We start from the raw sequence: 22,781 nt of genomic DNA on the forward strand, positions 1-22,781 counted from the left end.
CTATATTATAAATAGTGTTCCGTGCTGACACTATCTTCTGCTCATGTTCACCTGCAGTAATAATAAGAATAGTGATCCTTGCATTTGATGTAGCGCCTTATCACGCTGTTGAGACGTGTCAAAGGGCTTCACAGAATATACTGTAAAGTGAATTGACTGTATACATTCAAGCACAATTTATTGCTTGATTGTCAGCTCCCATATCACTAACAACTCTCTAATATAGTTTTGAAACCACCTCGATGGATTACGCAAGGGTAAAGCAAAGTTCCTGACTTAATGCTTCGAACCAATAGCTGGAAGTCAGTTGAAGGCAGTAATTCGATCTCGGGGTTCTGTTGACTTTGATAAATTGCTTGACCTTGGCTGTTGACATCATCAATTAAATTACCAACTTGAAACCCTGCCATCTATTATCTTAAAATTGAAATAGTAAATGATTCTCTTGGGGGAAATTGAGAATCCAAGAATGAACTCTTATTTCGCCAAAGAAAATGTTGCTTGTACTGAAGAATTCTATACACGACTTGGCTGATTTGGCTCATCCCCAATTCCTTTCTGCACATTTGCAGTACTAACGACTGATAGACATTGACTGTGACGAGCGCAGTGGTTCCACTTGTGTCAGTGGGGCCCTGGTGAGTGCCACATTGGTAAGGAACAGTGAGTAGCGCATACGCTCACTTATCTATGTTCTACAGCTGCCTCTGACAACCCAATGAACCTCAGTAGAGTTGTAAAAACTCAACACAGGCTTCTCTTTTCTATGGATAGCTGTGCATCAAAGATTTGGGAAGGCCAGATAAGGTGAGCGTCTAGGGGTCAGGAATCCAGCACCGTATGCACTGTCTTTGAGATTACCCATGGCAAGAGCGATCTATTAATACTGTGACCAGCAAACCATCCTGTGACTGGGAAGCAGAAAATGTAGGTGAGCGATAAATTTCATAGTGGGCAGTTAATACACGGGATGACAAGAGGATATACTGTCATTACATACTCCCTTCTCATTGAGGAGAATACACTTTATTACAAGGTTGAACCATTTCAAAGGCTTATCCATAGACATTCCCATTCATAAGGAGTCCATTTTCACTGCAGTCATTAGCAATGTTGCAGTAACTTCGATAATAACAACCAGCTTGAATAAGAGAAATAAAGTTTCTCCCTGTGTCCTGGCCAACCATCTCCCACCAAAAATAGTCATTTGCATCATACCTGTTTGCGGGACATTGCTCTGCGTAAATTAGCCACCACGTTCACCTACAAAATACACAGTCACTCCACTTCATTGTAAATCCTGTGAAACGTTTTGAGACATCCTACCGACGTGGAAGGCATTACACCAAATGCAATTATTATTTGAGTAAGACTGCGCTTCATGTCTTGAATAAATCCTCAGTAGGTACAGATACATTGCAAGAAACGAAGGAGCAAAAAGGCTGTCATTTCGGATTCTGCAATTCATTTGTACGTTGCATTCTCTCTGCAAACTTTGGAGGGTGTGGTGAAGTTCTTGGCAGGAGAATTATAATCAGAATAAGAATAATCCTTGTATTTGATACAGCGCCTTATCACGTCTTCGAGGCGTCTCAAAGCGCTTCACAGAATATACTGTAAAGTGAATTGACTGTATACTTTGTGGGCGAAACGAAGGATTAAAGGAAGAGGGGGGGAGTTTTTGTTTTGGTTTTTTGCTACGTAAAAAAAAAACAGAGAAGGCCAATCCGACGTAAAACGAATCTGCCCACAATTTCAAATAATGCGAGATGAGAAAAAAACGTCACTGCCACGGATTTCAGCAAAAACCAGGAACCCTGTCACCATCCATTCAGCAAGGAGTCTTGTTGTGCCCGCTTTGCTGGGGAAGCCACGATCCATCTCATTCAGGGTCTGCGAGTTTCTCCTGGAAGACAACAGCCTTTTGCTGTTGAATGTTAATGCAACAGGCTGCCCTGGATCAAGTGCTCTGGGACGCTGCTCTGTCTGCGTGAGGGGGTGCTACATAAATGCAAGTTGTTATTGTTAACCTTTGCGTGGGTTTATATGTGCGAACAAAAACTTTGCAAATCCCTCCAACACACACACACACACACGCACTGTTCTTTGCAGAATCTGTCAGAGGACCATTGCAAAGAGAAAAGAGGAATAAAAAAAAGGGGTGGGGGGGGGAATGGGTGGTGGGAGAAGAAAGAGAAAATAAAAGAGAGAAACGTGCAATGAAGAAAAGCAAGATGTTTTGGTTTACTGCGAGTCAATTTCACTTGTGTTGAATTCCAACAGATGGATTCGACACAATTTCATTCTTCTGCTGCGCATTTTATTTCTCTCTCGCTCCGATCTCCTTTCTTTTCTAATTTCACTTTTTATTCCGCATTTCTCTCTCTCTCTCTCTCTCTCTCTTATCCCGTTACACTATTTTCCTTCTGCCCACTCTCCTTCCTTCCTTCTCCCTTTTTGTCTTTTGTGCGCTCCCAAATTAATAATAATAATCCTTGATTTTGATGCAGCGCCTTTTCACTCCGTTGAGACGTCTCAAAGCGCTTCACAGAATATACTGTAAAGTGAACTGACTGTATATTTTATGGGCTAAACACGGCAGCCGATTTTGTCACTCAATCCACGACTGTTTGTGGGATACTGCTGTTTAATTGGCTGCCGCGTTTTGCTCACAAAATGCACAGTCACTACACTTTACTGTATATTCTGTGAAGAGCTCTGAGATGTCTCAACGACTGATAAGGTCCTGTATCAAATGCAAGGATTGTTATTATTATTATATAGTGTGATTATACGGCCAGACTACGGCACTACCTCACCCCTCACGCCGCTGAAACTCTGGTTCACGCCTTTGTCACCTCAAGGCTGGACTATGGGAACTCTCTCCTCGCCGGCCTTCCCGCCACCTCCCTCCACAAGCTGCAGGTCATTCAGAACTCTGCAGCTCGTGTACTGTCCCGCACCAGGCTTCGCGATCACATCACTCCACCCTCGCTCGCCTCCACTGGCTCCCCATCCCCCAGAGGATTGATTTCAAGATCCTCATCCTCACCTACAAGGCCATTCACGGCCTTGCTCCCTCCTACCTCTCTGACCTACTATCCCCTACCTACCTGCCCGTACCCTCCGTTCCTCCGGCTCCGGTCTGCTCCACGTCCCCCGCCCCAACCGCCCTACCATCGGTGGTCGGGCCTTCAGCCTCTCAGCCCCGAGGCTCTGGAACTCCATCCCCCAGTGCCTTCGCCGCCTCCTCCCTTTCCTCCTTCAAGGCCGGTCTCAAAACCTTTCTCTTTGACCGAGCCTTCAGCTCCCTCTCGACTCTCTTCCCCCTCCTCGCTCCCTCCCTTCCCTCCCCTCACCCTGACCATTTCCCCCCTCCTCGCTCCCTCCCTTCCCTCCCCTCACCCTGACCATTTCCCCCTCCTCGCTCCCTCCCTTCCCTCCCCTCACCCTGACCATTTCCCCCTCCTCGCTCCTTCCCTCCCCTCACCCTGACCATTTCCCCCTCCTCGCTCCTTCCCTCCCCTCACCCTGACCATTTCCCCCCTCCTCGCTCCTTCCCTCCCCTCACCCTGACCATTTCCCCCCTGCTCGGGTCATGACCCAACTGTGCAGTGCCTTGGGACGTCCTCCTGACGTGAAAGGCGCTTTATAAATGGAATCTTGTTGTTGTTGTTGTTGTTGTATATACTCCCTGGTGAGTAGATTTGAGACACAATTTATTGCAGGGATGAAGAAGCACAGTCAACTAAATCATCAGACCTTCCCATTCAGAGTCAATTTTTACTTCAGTAATGTTGCAGAAACTTTAAATAATAGACGATGAGACTGCTTGAAAAAGTGTAGTGACTGTGCATTTTGTAAGTGAAAGCGGCAGTCAATTTGCACGCAGCAATGTACTACAAACAGTCATGAAGTCATTGACCAATTTTTATCTGGAGGATTGCTGGCCAGGTTGCACTTGGAAACTTTTTCTGCATTGTTTGGGATTTGCAGCAGAGGAAGATGCACAAGCCTTAAACGTTTGAATTAGTTATAATTTTGTTAAATTAATTGCTTTATTTATTTATTTGAAGAAAGGTTGCACTTTTAAGCTGTTTGCTTTGCCCTTTCTCACCCGTCCCGGTTTGTGTTGTGGGATTTGTAGTGAGGGAGGTGCTTTGGGGGAACCAAAACCTTTAAACCAACTTTATTTTTTTTATATTTGAAGGAAAATTGCTTTTATTTAAAATTGATGGTGGTGGGATTTGTCGGGTTTGGGCCCAGGGGTGGGGGAAAGTTGCCAGGACTTTGGAAGAGAGTTTTGAAACTTTTAAACTTGTGTTTGGTTTTGTATACATGCATATAAATAAATGTAAATAAATGATTTTATTTTACATTTATAAATGTAAATAAATGATTTTATTTATTTGAATTGAAGGAAAAGATGCACTTTAAACTTCTTGGTGGCATTTGCAGGAGGCAGGGAGGCCAGAACTTCGGAGAAGGCATTTGAAACACGTGAACTTTGCAATTTGCAATCGAAAAACCTACACAAAGAGTATTTTTTATTCATTTGAACTGTTGAACTGAAAGAAAAAAAGTTGCACTTTAAAACTTTTTTCTTGTGTGGATGGTGGTGGCGGTATTTGCAGGACAGAAGAGAGAGCTTTGGAGCTTTGGAGGAGAGATTTGAAACACCAAAAAATTGCCAGTTGTAATATATAAAAAATATACATGTGGAAGTTTTTTCTAAGTTTTGCATCTTTTGCAATAAAAAAAAGTTGCGCTGTTAACTTCTTCTTGTTGCCGAAAGTGGTGGTGGAGGCATTTGCATTTGCAGGAATAGGAGACCGGAAGATCGGAGGAGTGATTCGAAGCGTGCAACATTTGCAATTGGCAAGCATATATATATATATATATTAAAAAATACATTAATAAAATAAGTGTTTTTTAAAAAAATATATGGAATTTGAACTGAAGCCAAAGTTGCACCGTTAAACTTCCTTAATGGTGACGGTGGTCGTGGTGGTGGGATTCGCAGAACCAGAGCTTTGGGAAGAAAGATCCGAAACTTTGCAAACAAAATTGCCTTTTGCAAAAGATATACCTTTATATATGCACATATATCCCTAAAAATATCACCGAGAGGTTTTTTTTTAATTGCCCCCCAAAAAAAATAATAACAATAATTATTATTATCATTACAATCGCCCCCAAAAAAAAGCAGAAAGAGAAAGACAGACAGAAAAGAAAAGAAAGGAAGGAAAGAAAGGAAAAAAAAGTTGAATGTCTTCTTGGTGATGGAGAGGAGGAGGAGGAGAGGAGGAGAGGAGGGGGCGGGGCCGAGGTGGAGAGGGGGCGGGGCCGAGGAGGAGGAGGAGGGAGGGGCGGGGCCGAGCAGCAGGAGGAGGAGGAGGTGGTGGAGGGGGCGGGGCCGAGCAAGAGGAGGGGGGCGGGGCCGGTGTGCGTCACAGAACAAAGCGATGGAACGCGGCGGCTGTCATGGTGACGGAGCAGGTACCGGTGAGGGAGGGAGGGAGTGAGGGGGTGAGGTGGCGGTGGGGTGGGGGGGGGGGTTGTGATTGACAGGCGGCCCGGGACCCGGGCAGCGCGCGCGCGCTCAGGGCGGTGCAGTGCGGTGCAGTGCAGTGCGGGGGAGGGGGAGGGGAGGAGGGGGCGCGAGGGCACCGCCGCAGCCTCTCGTTTGCAACCGCTCCTCGTGCAACACTCACACACACTCACACTCACACACACGGGGAGGTGTCTCCTGTGGCAATGCATTGCAAACCCATCCCCCCCCCCCCCCCTCCCCCATACACACCCACCCACACAGGTCACTACACTGCCCCGACCGAGGCTGCATTTGCAAAGGGCCCGCAGCACAGCCTGGGCGTTGAGTAATCCATGGCAACCCGGACTGGTGGTGCTGCTGCCGGGGGTGGGGCGGGGCGGGGTGGGTATGGATGGGTGTGGGTGGAAGGAGTGAGCCAGGAGCCAATGCATTGCGACCCCCCTCCCACCCCCAACCCCAACCCCACACACTTCCCCCAAACGCCCCCCTCCCCCTCATTGCACAAAAGGCTTAAACACTGCAAATGCTGGAAATCTGAAACACACCCAACCCCTCCCCCCCCTCCCCACCCAACCCCTCCCCCACCCCCCCCCAACCCCTCCCCCAACCCCTCCCCCAACCCCTCCCCAACCCCCTCACCCCCCCCCCCCCCAACCCCTCCCCCAACCCCCCCAGAGGGAGCGGAGAGCGGATACGCTCCTGAGGAAGGGTGGGGTTGGGGGAGGGGGGGGGGTTGGTGTCGTGGACCCCGAAACGTCGAATGTCCTGCGCTCCCTCTCCGTCTCTCCGTAGATGCTGCCGTTCCCGGCCGAGCGTTCCCCTTCCCCTCCGGGGTTTTAGTTGTAGTTTTTGCGCCTCGTTCGCATGGTGTCGGCCGTCGCGGTCGCCGGGGATCCGCTCCTCCCGATGGCGGGAGGTTTTTTTTTCTCTCTTTTTTTTTCTTCTTTTAAGCAGCGCTCGAAAGTCCGCCCATGGTTTTGGTTTTTTGGGACGTCAACGAGACGTCTCAAAGCGCTTCGCAGGGTATCCTGTAAAGTGTAGTGACTGTGCGCGGTGCGGGCGAAGCGCGGCAGCCAGTCGCGCGCAGCAGCGTCTCAAAAAACAGTGGTGGAGTGAGTGCGGCCAAATTATTGTCATGTTTTTTGAGAAGGGATTATGACCACCGGAAAGTGATCCGCCAATCGACTAACGACTGGGTTCTTACTTACTGCTCGATAAACAGGCGTGTGTGTGTCGGACATCCGGTTGAAACCCCCCCCCTCCCTTGAAGTTGCGGGTTCAAGCCCCACTTCAGGATTGCGACCTCAAACAGCCTCTTCTCTTCGGCCCGTTGGGATGGACATTAAAGATCCCGGAGTGAGACGGTGGTTTCTCCCGATCCCCTGGCCAACAAATAAAATTGGTGACTCACTTCATAGCTGTTCTCGGAGCGTTGCTGAGTGCAAATTGGCTGCCGTGTTCGCCTTCGAAGTACGCAGGCACTTTTGCGGTAAATCCTGTGAAGCGCTTTGAGATACTTCCACACTACATCAAATGCAAGGATTATTCCTGACATGTTTGAAATATGTGTGGTATGAGCATTCCCACTAATACCTATAATTGCAAGAATTATAAGAACGTCACTGTTCATACATCACCATTTGATAGATCTCTTTCCCTACATGTTAACAGAGAAATCATCGCTCTGTAAATTGCAGTTAAGGTTTTAAGATCGCTTTTAAATTTAAATTAGTACAAGCTACAAGGAATCTGATAAATCCAAAACCAAATAACATTTTGAAAGCTGTAGTTTCCGCAATAAAAACTTTGCTCGGGAGGCATATATTTGTAATTATTAGACATCTGCCTTGTCATTCTTCCAAAAATAATTTCTGGAAGAATTGAGCAGTCACCAGTTCCTGAGGATGTGGCATCTTCCACAGGTTTACTCACCACTAACGCAGATGACAGAGCAGAAATCCGAGGCACTTATTCATTCATTTGAAGTGCTCCGAGATGCGACCTCGCGTGAAGAGAGTGATATCAATGCAAGTTGTTGTTTATTGTTTGTTGAGTGACAGCCTGGACACTCGGACTTAGGCTGTTGACATTGCTTGCGGCCCCGTCCCACGTTCAGGTTTCTATAGTCCTTTGAAGGATTATAGTTTTCTGAAGAAATTGATAATCATTACAGATAACATGTACTTACTGTGCATATGTACAAGAAAATGTGGGATAAGATTTTCTTCCATAGTTAATGTTTGCTCTTAAAAACTGCAGAGATTCTGTTGTCCCTTTATGGTGTATTTCTGGATTACGTTAGAAAGTCTGATATCCACATTAATGGGGACTGACGTTTTTGTGATTATTAGGTCATTTGAAATGCAGAATACTGCATTGATCCTATTTAAAGCAAATTGCATCTTAGCCACACACACACATACACACACACTGTCTTTAGCAATCTTAGCAAATGTGCATCAATGAATACAGGATGTACATAAAGGTGAAAGGGTTCAATGTGGTTAAAACTATGAGAGAGAAATAGAATTTTACAGGGCCAAGGTTTGGGTAGATCTATCCCACTGACATTTGTGAGAGGAGCTTCAAATTATAGAATTTCTATTTTTATAAAAGTCATTTTTTAAATTCTTTCTGATGAGGTGACATCTATGCACCTTGTTTTAAAGATCACAGTGTATGCTGTGATCAGGCGCTATATCAAATGCAAGGATTATTATTGTTATTATTAGATGAAAATCAGGTTAGGAGCCGACAGCAACACATGAACAATCATTAAATTATCGACCTGCCGGGTTGGGAAGCCGGCGATCGCTGTTCTATTGCATTAGCTTTTGGAAAGTTTCGGATCTTGCCTGTGCCACACGGAGCCATTTCTGGAAGCCCCAAGTGTCACAGTTTGAATGATCAGTGCCGGATCGACATGCAGAGGTGGATTGTCCTGCTGCAGTTTAAATGGTGAAAGTTATTGTGTCAGTCATAAACCCAACACCTTGCAAAGTCAAATTCACAGCTCCGCAACCCCTTATATGTTTAATCCCAACCCAGTCCCACCCTCCCAATGACACACTTTTGATGCAGAAAATGCACAAATCTATTTCGACTGCCCTTCCCGGTTGCCTGTAACTGGATTCTGCTGTGTTTAATAATTCTAGGTCAGTGTTCTTGGGAACTCTTGACAGTTCTCTTGAGTTTTCATTTGAATTAAAATGCTGGATTTTCTTTTTCCCTGGTAACACTTTAAATTGTTATAAGCAAATGCTAGTTTGCTGAAGGATATTGCTAAGCCTTATGACTATGACTAATCACTCGGCTATTTTAAACTCAATATGACAGTGGGCTTAGTCTTACAGTAGGGACCTTTGTTTGATCTCCTGTAAATTCCCAGCATGGGCTAGAGGAGCCATATTTCTATTAAAAGACACCTGTGGTTTTAGCTTGTGAGTAAAGGTAACATCATTGCACATGACTGAATTATCATTACAGCAGATGGTAAGTGTCGGGCTGAAATGCATAGTATTAGAGTTTGTTAGAGTTTGTACTGCTATCAGAACTAATACCAAGGGGAACAAATGGGATTTTGACACAAAATTACAATGAATTTATCCCGCTCCTGTAACATCAGTCTAATAGCAGCAAAAGGGAAAGAAATGTCAAGGGAAGGCAGAACACATGTGGGAAACTACCTTGCTGAAAAGACTACCTAGAATGTGCGTGCTATCTGTCATCAACTTACTATTTGACTTAAAGCCCTGATAAGCCCTCGCTAAACTCAGATTGCGGACAAGCTATTTTACATACTTACCTGTTTTTAAGCCTTTGAATGTTCCAGCACGGCACGTGCTGCAATAAATACCCCAGTGTCATCGTTATAAAGTCAGGACCGAAGGTCTGTTAGTCCTATAAGGGAGAGAGCATCGTGACTTTGACATATCTGAATTCAGTCTAATGGCCATTGTGCACTGAGCTTCTGGGGATGTAAAAAGTGTGATACAGATAAGTGCAAATAATAATTTTTAAAAATCCTTGCCTTTGGTATAGCACCTTATCGCTTCCTCGAGACAACAACAACAACAACTTGTAACACTTCCCTCTCTCGTAGCGCTTTATAGACTATGCTGTAAAGTGGATCGACTGTATATTTTGGGAGCGAAGTAGTTAGGCGTCGGCAGGCGTGGCTTTTTAAAGCCTATAGATTGTACGAGGAAGGGGATGCTGAGCGAGCTGAGGAGTTCCATCCGCTCAAGCTCCTCAGAGAAAATCAGTTGGGGGTTTTGAAGAGAGTTGCAAAAGTCAACTTCAGCATAACACAGAGAGGAAGAGGAGAGAGATGCAGGAGTATGCATTCTGCAGTTTTAAGAGGAAAACTCCAGAATGTATACTCCCTGCATAAAGGGAAATTATAAAGCAATGAGCATAGATCAATCCAACAGAAAATAAAGGAAAAGATCACAGTGGAGCAAGGCCCCGAGACGTAATCACGAGAATAGGGTGCGTTTTTCTTGAGATTAATGGAACGCAATATTGTATGGAACGGGTGAAAGGGAGAGAATAATTTTCAAGAATGTACGTTGTAAGCACCTCTTTTTCCTCAAAGCAAAACAACTTTGGTGCATCAAGAAGGCTGAACATCTGCAAGAGTTTATTTCCATATTTGGGGGTGTGCTTTTCCTCTGCATATTTTTNGACAGATTGAGCATGTTAAACTAAAAATGTTTTCAGGTGAGGACAGGATTTGGGCTCAGCTGTGATGCCCCCCCACAGTTGAACCGCCTGCCAAAACTTGCTCTGTAGACCCACACAACTACTTGGATGAGCTTCTCTCGGCTCCAGGGATCCGTGACTTTGTGGAACCGCACATGGGCATGAATTGCTGCCTTCAGGAGAAAAGAAAAGTTGGAAAAACACCCTCTTTTGCTTCAGTATTAGACGATTATATAAGGAAATTGCAGCGAACATCAATTGATGTTTTGTAAAGGACAAGGAGTCAAATTGCTTATTAATGTAATTATTAGATGATCTGTTGATTTTTGTCACTGGTTTGAATAGTTAAAGAGTGGCATAATGCTGCAGTTTTTCAGACTGTAGTTGATGCACAAAAGCTCTGTTTACAATAAGTGAAATTGGTTGCCTCACATGATTTCACTTCAGATTGGTTTAGGAGATCTGCCTATTAATGGTGTTATGAATTGTGTCTTGCAAGTCGGAAAAAAAAATATGTCCACGTGTTGTGCGAAAAGGGAGTTAGCTGCAGTTTTTACAACAACAATATTTTGGGACAGTTTCAAAAGCTCGGACTTTATATAAAAGTTTCCTCTTTAATTAAGATTAAAGTCACCAACTTAACAACAGATTTTGAAATCTCCTGCGGAAACTGATGGGAAGTACGTGAGTTCTCAGCCGTTGTCAAAGCATTGCTTCTTGTTAATGTCCAGGTTACATGGCGTTGCTGGGGGACAATTAGAAATGATGTCCATTTAAGTTTTTCTACATTTGCCATGGTTGAGATGACGTTATATATTCCCAGATGCTATGATGATTAGCCTTTAAAGTTACAGTGCGAAAGGAAATCAGTGTGATTTGCTCTCTGGAAAGATGAAACGTTTCGTCCGATTGAAATAACACACGGAAACAAAAAAAAAGAATGATTTTGCTGTGAAGTTCAGCAACTTGCATCTTTCTCGATACAAAAGTGTTTGAAGCTTTTTTTTCTTGCCAATTTACTCCTCCAATTTTCTCCCGTCTTGTTCTGAAACTGTTTGACTCATTTTTTTTATTTCTTGGTTATGGTTCCACAGTTGCCCTCAACTGCCTGCCTCGCCCATTATCCACCGACACACACATCCTGTAGGGACCTCTGGCTGACAATCAGAATCGAGAATGGTAGCTAATTTTTCCCCTCCTTAGCTCGGAGGGGGAATGGAGTGGAGAGGGCTATTTGCCGTTCCCCTCGTGTTGCTGTAATGTTCTATTCAGTATGAACTGGAGCTAAACCTGGAACCTTCCCTACTCGTTTGACGTTTTCAAAACTGAACAAAATCTTCAACGCAATTCTTGAGGTACGGACCTGACTCCAACCGATTTCATTTCGCTTTGCCATTTTTATGCTCAAAGCTGGTTGCTCTTTATGCGGAATAGTTTTTATCTTGGAAGCTGACGACGTTGCCCTTTTAACCCCGGAAGAGTTGAGATCTATGGTGCAGTTTGGGTTGGAAGTACAGAGTACAGAAAGGCACTGAAGAGAGTATACTTTATTGCAGTGACTGACTGGCCAGTTACTTGATTACGTGCGTCTCCCAGCAAAGAGGGACTTGGGATTGACCACACTGCACAATGCTAAGTATTGGCTGCCACGTTTTGCCCACACAATTTAGTCAATCCACTTTACAATATATCCTGTAAAGGGCTTTGAGACTTTGCAAGGTTGTGATGAGGCGCTTTATCAAATGCAACGATTATTATTGTTATTATTATTATGGTTTCTTTCCCGAGATGAACCAATTGGCTGGAGAGACGAGATTTACTCTGACATGAATCTGGAGTTAGCGACCATATTGAAGCCAGCTCCAATCTGTAACTTGCACTACATGGACTCTTGAGTACATTTTATTCAAAGAGGGCAAAGAAAATGCTCTTTTTTTTACAAATAGTTTTTCCCAAAGTCCAAGACATTCCTTTTGAGAGGGATGAGTCTTAGAAAAGTGTCCTCTGAAGACTTCACATGTTTGCCTTCTGTGCATTAACACAGCAAAGCTGTGCTAGGTCAACAACAACAGCTTGCATTTATGTAGTGCCCTTCATGTGTGGTAGCGTCCCGGAGTGCTTCACAGGTCAACTACGCTATGGCACAGAAAAGGAAGGGTTAAGTGATTGCTGCTTCCAGTATGATCCTGTTGCACGGTTTCCCCAACCCGATGGGTTAACTAACCCGTCTTGTACAAGGACAATAGCCATTTGACCCATTCACAACTGATGGTGCTGGGTATTTGATATTTTCTCCCCTCTAGTTCTTGGCCCTGGGATGATGGGCTGCAGCGATTATGCTTTTACTTGCGTGTTTTTTTGTGGTATAATTTTTGAGAGTGGGGAATCCTTATGATCACTGTAGGTACGTACGATCCTTTGCGGCGGAGTGGATATTGAAGTGAAAGGATAGCACAAATAATTACAAGAAGCATTTGCAGTAAATAGAAACGTGCGTTTTATCCCTACAGTGTTTTTGTCTAGAATAGTGGTATGGCTACTCGTGCTTTCATAGACCTACAAATTAAACAAAGGGGGCCAGACTTAGTAATTAATCCCTGCTATGAAGAACATCGACTGTTTTATCAGAGGTACAGCACTATTATGGGCAGTTGGGTTGAAGGTATGCAAAAATAATCTAGATGTTGCATTAATTGTACCGAATTAGAGAATAAAGGTTGGATGGGGCTCAATTTCAAGTCAGTAACACAATCACGGTGGTTCTGAATTGAAGTCATCAGGTCTCTGAGATTGTGTTACAGCCTGTAACAAACTCATCTGTATTTTATTTATATGAAATTATACAGTCTTCTATGTTCTTTGTTATTGAGCTCATCTGTTCTTGTGATTAACGATACCAGCGTCATTAGTGCTGGTAAGTTTTGTGTCGTTATGACAGGTAATAGGAGAAGGATTTTGTCATGTGAGAACAAGAGAAGGGAGTTTCTCCTGATGTCCGAGCCAAAAACCCTCTGGATATAATTGGTCATTCACATCATGGCTATTTGTGGAACCTAGCTGTTCACAAATTGGCTGCCACGTTTGCCCACAAAAATACATAGACACTACACTTTACAGAAAATCCTGTGAAGCGCTTTGAGACGTCCTCCTGATGTGAAAGACGCTATTGCAAATGGAAGGTTGGGGCAGTTTTACTGCAGAACAATACATTTGCATTCACCGGAACAGACTCAGTCCTGTGTGCTATATAGAGCATAATGGATATCTTTAACTTACAGGACAGCAATCCAATCAAGTGGTTAAGATGATGTCAAGAACTAGGAGAGCAACAATCAGCCAAAGATTGTTTGAACCCATGGATTGGATTATCACCATACTGTACTTTACACTGTAAAATCCAATGCATAAGCTGCGTCTTAGTACAGGTATTAATCAGCTCTTGGAGTGATCGCTCTTTTGACCACCCAGAGTAGAATCTGCAAGGATAATGCTTCATTGACGTTTTATGGGGAAGTTTCTCTTTTAAAACAATAAGTTTCTTAATATTGAGAGGTAGACTATTTGGTGCAGAGGTTTTCTAGCGCATTTGAAAGAGACTAAGAGGATTAGTAACTTTACAAATTAAGACCTGAAGGGTTTATTGGATCACATGCTAGAAGCAACAGTATTACCTTGTTTTACAGAGCAGAATGTGGGCTATCTTCTATGTATCTTAAATAACAGATGGGGTGAATTATGTACGTATATGGTCTGAGTTACTTTTTGGTCATTGTACAATTCCAGTACTAATCAGCAACCTCATGCAAACCTGTGATTCATCCCTAAATTTCTGTTAATCTATATAATTCATACATGCTTTTTTTGCCCCCCCTCGAAACATGTCTGGCAGCAAATTTGGTTGATTGGGTAGATTGCAGTCATGGATAATGTGTCAGCCTGGCTCAGTTAGTAGCAGCCTCCCCTCTGAGTTAGATGGATATGGGTTCAAGCCGGGACTTGGAGCTCACATAGTCCAAGCTGACAGGCTTTGCAACCCTATCACCCCCATTCTTGCCCGACTCCCAATCACTCACAGGATACAGTTCAAGATCCTGGTCCTCACCTTCAAAGCCCTCCACGGTCTTGCTCCCCCCTATCTCCATAACCTCCTAACTGCCTACCAACCTGCCCGCTCCCTCTGCTCAGCAGGCTCCAGCCTGCTTCACGTCCCGCACCTTGCCCGCCCCACCATTGGGGGTGGGCCTTCAGGCTCTCTGCCCCTACCCTCCGTAGTTCCTCCGCCTCGCCCCCTCCCTTGCCTCCTTCAAGATCCATCTCAAGACCGTCCTCTTCGACCGTGCCTTCGGTCACCCTCCTACCCCTACGCTCCCCGCCCTCCACACTACCTGATCCCAACCACCAGCTCAGGTGCGGATCCCTGACTGTCCAATGCCTTGTGACGTCCTCCTGGTGTGAAAGGCGCTGTACACATGTAACTTGTTGTCATTGTTATTGTTGACATTCCAATGCAGTGTGCGTTGTTGGAGGTGGTATCCTTTGGATGAGACGTTAAACAGCCAGAAGGTAAATGACCAATTTAACTGGAGGATTATTGGCAGAACACCAGGAAAAACTCCCTTCTCTTTTCTGATAGTGTTGTGTGTTTTTTTTAATGTCCACCTGAACAGGCAGATGGAACCTTGGCTTAGCGTCTGCTAGGAGTTTAGCACAGGTTACGGTATTTTGCTCTTCAAAATGCCATCATTAACTCTACGAACGTTTGATTGGAATTGTTCCCTTATTGGGTATTTCAGAGACCTTGACTACTGTAAAAGTGAAAGGAAACAGATGGAGACAATTGGGCACTTATCTGTTTGAAAGAAAGGCCAGGGCAGAAATAGAAGAGATTCTCACCGCATTTTAGTCACTGGAAGATCTAATAACAATTTAGCAAAATACAGAGATTCACACCTTGTTCGATATATAGTACAGGATTGTCCACAGAGTCCTCTTAATTCCCCCGGTTACAAAACAGCCATATAAGACTGTGGAGGACCTGAAACAAGCTGTCAGAGATGCATTTTGTCTCATCACTTCATCCATGTTATGTAAGTGTCACATCGAACATGGCGACGGATCATTATCTTCCACGAAAATAATGGCGCTCACACCAATCCTCTGGATGTCCAGGGAATCAATGTTAAACACTTGTGGTGAATACGATTAAGCGCTTCTAAATATCATGATCATCATTCTTCCACGTGTTTCAGTTGCACTGTAGAAAAAAAAGGGGGCAACGGCACAACTGAGCAGATAGTAATAGGCAGATACTTTGCTCCAATATCTCCACAAAGTTTTTGTTTGGTCAATCTCTCCTGGTTGAGCAAAAGAAAACTATGTGGAAGACTAAAGTATTTTGCTAGGCATCTCCTTACGAATGAATTAACCTATCCTGTAGCTTAGTGGTTAGAGCGCTCATCTCGTAAGCTAGAAGACCTGGGTTTGATTCCCGGGCAGGGCAAAACCTTAGCGAAGATTCCTTGCTCCACACACACGCCTCTGTTTACCTAGCAGTAAGTAGGAACCCGCTTGTTATTCGATTGGTGGATTGCTTTCCGGGGGTAATAATCCCCCCAAAATAGTTATGGTTTGGTCACTCAATCCACGACTGTATGTGGGGACACTGCTGTGCGCAATTGGCTGCCACGTTTCGCCCATGAAATATACAGTCGCTACACTTTGCAGTGTCGTGACTTTGAGATGTCTTGAGTACGTGGTGGGGCTCTATATCAAAGGCAGGGATTATTATTATTTTGTAAAATGGAATTGAAGCAATGTGAAGGTTTGTGGGTTGATTTCTGCACAGCATTTCCTATATTAACTACATTTCCATTTTGTGCAAAAATAATAACAATCCTTGCATCTGATATAGCACTCTTCACTTCGGGAGGACATTTCAAAGCACTTTCACTGCAGTGTTTTAACAAAACGTTTAAAAATAGTCTTCTCGATTTTAAAGTTGGCGTCTGCAAGGGAAAGTGAAAGTACGGGACATCCAATAGAGACAATTTCCCCATTACAATAACCATGTGGTAGAATGCATTGCCTCTGAAATAAAATGTGTTATTTATAGCTCCCCAGAAGATTCTGAGTCATTAGTGTTAGGTAATGTTTCCCCAAAACTCTCAGGGTAAACTACTCATTTTGCTAAATAATTATTAGTACATTGGAGTTCCCAGCACTTCATTGTAACTTGCCCTTCACTATAATACTGTTTCTTATGGCTCCCACAGGGCACATTATGACAAATGATTGCTGTATTAGTATTCAGCAAATAAACTGAAACATTTTAATAGTGCCATGTTTTTGGATGCAATGAAACATGATACTACGTCTGAGTTTTGATTTCTATTAAGTAAATTTCTGAATCACCTTTGCAATAATATTGTGCTACATCCTGTGCTCTGCATAGGCAAATGCACTTTTTTTTATTGAGCTTCCTCCAAACAAGGTTTTACTGAGTCTTGCCAGGTGTGTGTAAGCTATTAGGACTGGAAGCTGTTTCGGCTATTAGCAAAGATTGTTTGTGGGACATTGCTGTGTGCAAATTGGCTGCGCTGTTCGCCGACAACATACACAGTCCCAAATTTACATTTATATAACGCCTTTCACTTCAGGAGGACGACTCAAGGTGCTTGTTTAACAGTCCATCAGCTGGGAGTAAGGGGAGGTGGGTGGGAGCCGAGGGCGAAAGATGACAGAAGACGCTACATCAAACAAAGCCATATCACTTTACAGAATGTTCCATTGGTGCTATATCAACAGAATCAATGTTGTAAGACATCTTCTGCCTCCCCCTCACACCCAAATAGTTCTGCACTAATCTTAGTGTGTGAAATTAGAACAATCTGATATTCAGTCTTTGGTGAATCAACCGACTGTTGTTAATAGTAACGGGAAGGAAGTTGTTAGTTTTTTTCTGATTGTTTCGAGGCCCTTCTAAAAACCTCTAAACAGAAATTACAGTAGTTTGAGTTAAGGCAAAGAACAAATTTAGTGGCTCTAGGTTAGTTTGGACCTGTGGCATAAATAATAATAATAATCCATGAATTTGATATAGTGCCTTATCACGTCTTCGAGACGTCTCAACACCCTTCACAGAATATACTGTAAAGTGAATTGACTGTATATTTTGTGGGTGAAATTCCTTCAAATAAATAGCATTAGTGTAGGGATACCGGGAATGGTGGGGGTTTCATTTGATTTCACTTACTCTGCTGAACTCCGTAATTGTGGAAGTGATCAGGTGGGAGAAAGAGAGAATATTTTGGGGTTTTTTTTGGGGGGAAGGGGGTGTAGTTTTGGTTTTTGAACTTCCACATACATGGGCTGGAAGTAAGACAGGTCCAGGAAGAGTGGTCGACTGAGATTCAAACACAAAACAAAGGGAAGATGTGGAAATGAAAAGGTAGCATACCTTCACAACTTCATTGACAACTGTTGTCATCTTAAACAGTAATAACAGACTGGCTGCTGTCTTCGTATTTCTTTAAGGTCCTGTTTATCCTTGGAATAATTGGTTGATTTATTGTTGTCATGACCGGCACTACCTACCACCACCTCCGCAACATTGCAAGACTCCACCACTACCTCACCCCTCAGAGGATTGAGTTCAAGATCCTCATCCTCACTTTCAGGGCCCCCTCCTACCTCTCTGACCTGCTGACTCCCTACCAACATGCCTGCTCCCTCCGTTCCATCGGTGGCCGGGGTTTCAGCCTCTCTGCCCTCATACTCTGGAACTCCATCCCACGGTCCCTTCGCCTCGCTTCCTCCCTTGCCTCCTTCAAGGCCATTCTCAAGACCCTCCTCTTCGATTGTGCCTTCAGTCGTCCTCCCACCTCTCTGCCTTCCCTCATCCCTCCCTCACCCCTCCCCAGCATTGCAATGCTCGGGTTCTGACCCCTGACTGTCCAGCACCTTGGGATGTCCTCCCGACGTGAAAGGCACTCTGTCAATGTAATTTTGTGTTGTTGTCCAGAGGCAGGCCTATATTCCATCAGCAGCTCTCAACAATGATCCCTGACACATTGCAATGCAAAGATAGTTTGGGGACTTGGAGATTCTGAAGCAGGAGACGTGTTGAGCTGTTGAAAGTGTTCGACTACAAAATACAGTCCCTCCACTTTACAGTATATCCTGTGAAGCTCTTTGAAATGTCCTCCCGATATGAAAGGCGCTCTAATATATGTAAGGATTATTATTATTATTATTTATGTTAATATGATGCATTCCATTTATTAATAAGATACAATGAGCTGCCGGCTAAATTGGCCTTTGATTACGGAGGGAATAGGGTTGATCACTTGGTAATCTTGCCTTTTAATAAGGAAGAATTTTGCAATAAAGACAGAGGATACCTACACAGCAGAAATGAGTATAAATAAACTCATTCAGTTTTAATTGAAAGCACTGTAGGACAACAACAACATGCATTCATATAGTGTTCGTCACTCAGGGTAGCATCCCGGAGAGCTGCAAATAATACTGATATTGAAACAACCATCCTATCATAAAATGTGACAGAAAGTATTATAGCTGTAGTGTACTACCACTGACGCTGTTGCCTTCAATGACACTCCATCATCACCTGATAAGAAGCATGAATTTTGAGTAGGGTGTATTCAGTTCTATAATTCCCCTGAACTTTCCGGATATGTAACTACTTACTAGTATATAGCACTCCGAGCCCATCAAGACAAGTGAGCTTGAGTGAGTGATAGTCTGAAGATATAAACCATGTGATTTTTACTGTTGGATATATCAAACTACTCTAGCAAATTGACTTACTACAGCATTTGCACAGAAGCTGAAGGGACTCAAACTATGTAGTGTCTTTTTTTTATTCACAGAAGCATTGTTGCAGAAATCTCCTTGCCAAGTGCTTATTAAAAAAAACAACTTCACTCTATCTCCACTTGTCCCGACTCGTGATAAAATTCAGGACTGTTTTTAATTAAACAGTCAGGGAACTGATTTTAATCTGTCCTTCGGATGAGACGTTAGGTTCTTTCAAAGATCCCCCGTTAAAGATCCCATGGCACAATTCGAAAAGAGAAGGGAGTTTCTTCCCGTGCTCTGGTCAGTGATTCCCCTCCACAACCCCCCCCCCCCCAAATAAACAAAATGGTCATTAATTTCAGGTTTGTTGAACTTAGGCAAGTTTCCTTACTCCTTACTTAGGAACCTGGCTGTTAGTTGATTAGAGGATCACTTTCCAGAGGTAATAATCCCTTCCCCTCAAAAAAAAATAATTTGGTCACTCCATCCATGACTGCTTGTGGGACACTGCAATTGGCTGCCATGTGTTTCGCCCACAAAATATAGAGTGAATTCACTTTACAGTATATTCTGTGAAGCGTTTGAGATGTTTTGACTTGATAAGGCGCTATATCAAATGGTTTTGACTATAAATACACAGTCACAACACTTTAACAGAAGTGCTTTGAGGTGTCCTCCTGGCGTGAAAGGTGCTGTACCAAATGCAAGGATTATTAAGATTAATTCTATTTGTAAAGATATTAGATTTATTTTTAGTGAAACAAAGGGTGTTGATGCGTTCCTTTTTTGCCTCAATAGTCAAAAGATTTCCCCATCAAGAGATCAACAGCACGTTTATAGTTCTGTTGTCAGTCCCTATGAAGATTGAGAGGAACTTTTAAGTGAACTTTCTTCTTTTGGCACTACGATGTCCTTGTGCATTAGTGCTAGGAACATAGGGTGAGATGCTGGAGACGTTTGCTGTTTGTGTCAATGCACTCACTCATTGCATCAATGAATCGAATAAATGCAACAGTGCATCAGTCACATACATTACCTTCATCAAACAAATTCAGCCCTCAAGCTACTTGTGTGTAGGGTTGGATGAAAGCGGGCACCGCAACTGATAAAGAGCCTTGTTCCACGGTCTCCAGTGCTGGAGTGCTTTTAGTGAATGCGGAGTCTTGTAGCTCAGTGGTCACAGCACTCACTTTGCAAGTGAGAGACCTGGGTTCGATTCCCGGCAGGGTGAATCCTTGGGCAAGTTTCCTTACTCCACACGCCTGATAATAATCCCTCAAGAAAAAACAATAATAAATTGGTCACTTCAATCCACGACTGTTTGTGGGACACTGCTGTGCGCCATTGGCTGCCACATTTCACCCACAAATATACAGTCAATTCACTTTACAGTATATTCTGTGAAGTGCTTTGAGACATCTATAAATGTAATTTTTGTTGCTGTGGTCTAGAAGACGTGAAAAGTGCTGTATCAAATGCAAGGATTATTATTACTATATAAAATATTAGCAAAGTCTTTGAATTTTAATTTGACAATAATAAAGCAGTGTTTGATGTTGCAGAGCGGTAGGACAAACAGCTGGATAAAAACGCCAGGGAACCAATCCACACATTCGGATGGAGATGGAGATGGAAAACGGTTCTTTTTATATTAGAAGGAGAAAAACTAAAAAGAAATTGAACATAATTAAGCTGCTTTAAAATGAGAAATAGGCTTCAATCGTTAAATTTCGTTGAACGCACTCGGGCTTCAGAGGAAGTGTATTTGCCGCAGTGCTTCAGCTAATACTTTGGGAGTCCAAACCAACTTTAATGGTAAAGCATAAACGTTTTTTTAAAAAAAACTATCGAACTATTTATGTAGTGGTGCATTGGTGTAGTGCGAGATCTTATATCTGTCATTGCAGCCCAACAATAACAAGAATTTGCATTTATATAGAGTCCTTCACAGTGGCGGAGCAGGACGCCGAGCTGGGGGGAGGAGGAGGTGACCGTAGGCACGGTCGAAGTGGAAGGTCATCTGGCCGACCCGAAGATGGGGAAGGAAGTAGCAAGGCGGAGGGAGAGAGGGAGAGCTTTCCAGAGTTTCGGAGCGTAGTGGCTGAAAGTGTGGCCACCGATGGTGGAACGGAGGGCATGAGGGAGTAAGCTGATTGGAGAGGTAGGGAGGTGCCAGGGCATGAAGCATTTACACTTATATAGTGCTTTTCTCATCAGGAGGATGTCACAAAGTGCATTTGTGTAAGTTTAACTGACGATGATCATTATCTGGCATTGTCACCGTGCTTCATCAGCAAAGGCCTTTCGGTGCAGTTAATCGTGTCCTTTCAGAATGCCAATTTTTTTCACCATTTTCACTTAGCTTCTCTGGTTTCTAGCTGTGCTGTAATGCAAGCTGGAGTTGAGCAGGCTGGTGAAGAGAGAGTTGATGGCAAGTTGTTGAACACCGAATTCATTTCATAACTGAGAGAGACTGAATACGCTGTGAACATCGCAGGCATTGCAGAAACATTACACCCCAGCTCGGGTGCCCATCCAGCATGTGAAACAATTTGAGATGTCCTCCCAATGTGAAAGATGTGATAAAAATGTAGCTTGTCCCTCGTGCCTTGCGTTTTGCTCACAAAATATACAGTCAATTCACTTTACAGTATATTCTGTGAAGCGCTTTGAGATGTCTAGAAGCCTTGATAAGGCGCTATATTAAATGCAAGGATTATTATTATTATTATTACTATTCTTCCTCCTACCTTCACTGCTCAAAATGGGTGAAATTTTGTTTTTATCTTCCTGCCAAGAATAGTTGGTTTATCAAAATATAAATAGACAAAGTGGTAGTCTCGAAGAGACTTCCTCATAGTGATAATAATAATCTTTAGATGAAAGTTATAACCCACCAAGCTTTCTTCGTATAGTGTTTAATGATATATTCAGCTACCAAATACTCAAAACCTTTCACAGGAGTAGATTGTAAAGTTGATTGACTTGAGTATTTTGTGGCCAAATATAGCATTAAACGCTATAAGAAGAAAGCTCGGTAGGTTATAACTTTCATCTAAACACGAAGGATAGATTACACGTTCGAGATCATTCTCACTTTTATTTGTAATAAATACGGTGGAGCCTGTGGGTGTAGTTTTGGGTGGATTTAATTTTTTTCCGACAGCAAAATATACCCTAGTTGGCGATGGGCATTTGACAAGTAGTTAATGATAGGTTAATAAGAGCGATGTAAATGTTTTTCCACAGTTAATTGCTGGCATGTGGCACACACATTGGGGCAGAAATATGCGATATTTCATGACAGATGCAATGTGATAAATTGTTGTAAAAAGTTACCAATTTCACCCCTATATATAAAAATATAATCCAACATTTTATTTTAGCAACATTATGACCAGCAATAAATACATTATTCGAGTAAGATTGCATGACGGACATTTGTGTGTGAGGTATTTAGATAACAAACTTTAAATGCAGGCATTTAAACGCTTTAAATGCTTATCACAGACCATTAACCAAAACCATCCCCTTCCCACCTGCCTTTAAGACAACACTGTGTGTAACATAATTGTAGCGTATCTAACAAAGTAGTTATAGTTAGTACAGGGTGAATTATACGGGCTGGGGCTTTGCCTTATGCAAATCTATTGCTTACAAAAAAAGAACCTGTTGAGAAGTTTCAGTTTGCGGCAATAATCTG

At 43.2% G+C, this 22,781-nt stretch overlaps 1 protein-coding gene across 1 annotated transcript in view; it reads left to right on the top strand.

Annotated features, from left to right (window-relative positions):
* Positions 1 to 5,430: 5,430 nt before the first annotated feature.
* Positions 5,431 to 22,781, top strand: part of gtdc1 (glycosyltransferase-like domain containing 1) — a 161,697-nt gene continuing 144,346 nt past the window's right edge. The window contains exon 1 of the mRNA XM_042336284.1: positions 5,431 to 5,499. The gene's annotated coding sequence lies outside the window, so the exon portion shown is untranslated. The remainder of the gene's footprint in view (positions 5,500 to 22,781) is intronic.

The sequence above is a fragment of the Callorhinchus milii genome, unplaced genomic scaffold, assembly GCF_018977255.1.
Source record: "Callorhinchus milii isolate IMCB2004 unplaced genomic scaffold, IMCB_Cmil_1.0 Scaffold6, whole genome shotgun sequence".
Taxonomy (NCBI): Eukaryota; Metazoa; Chordata; class Chondrichthyes; order Chimaeriformes; family Callorhinchidae; genus Callorhinchus; species Callorhinchus milii.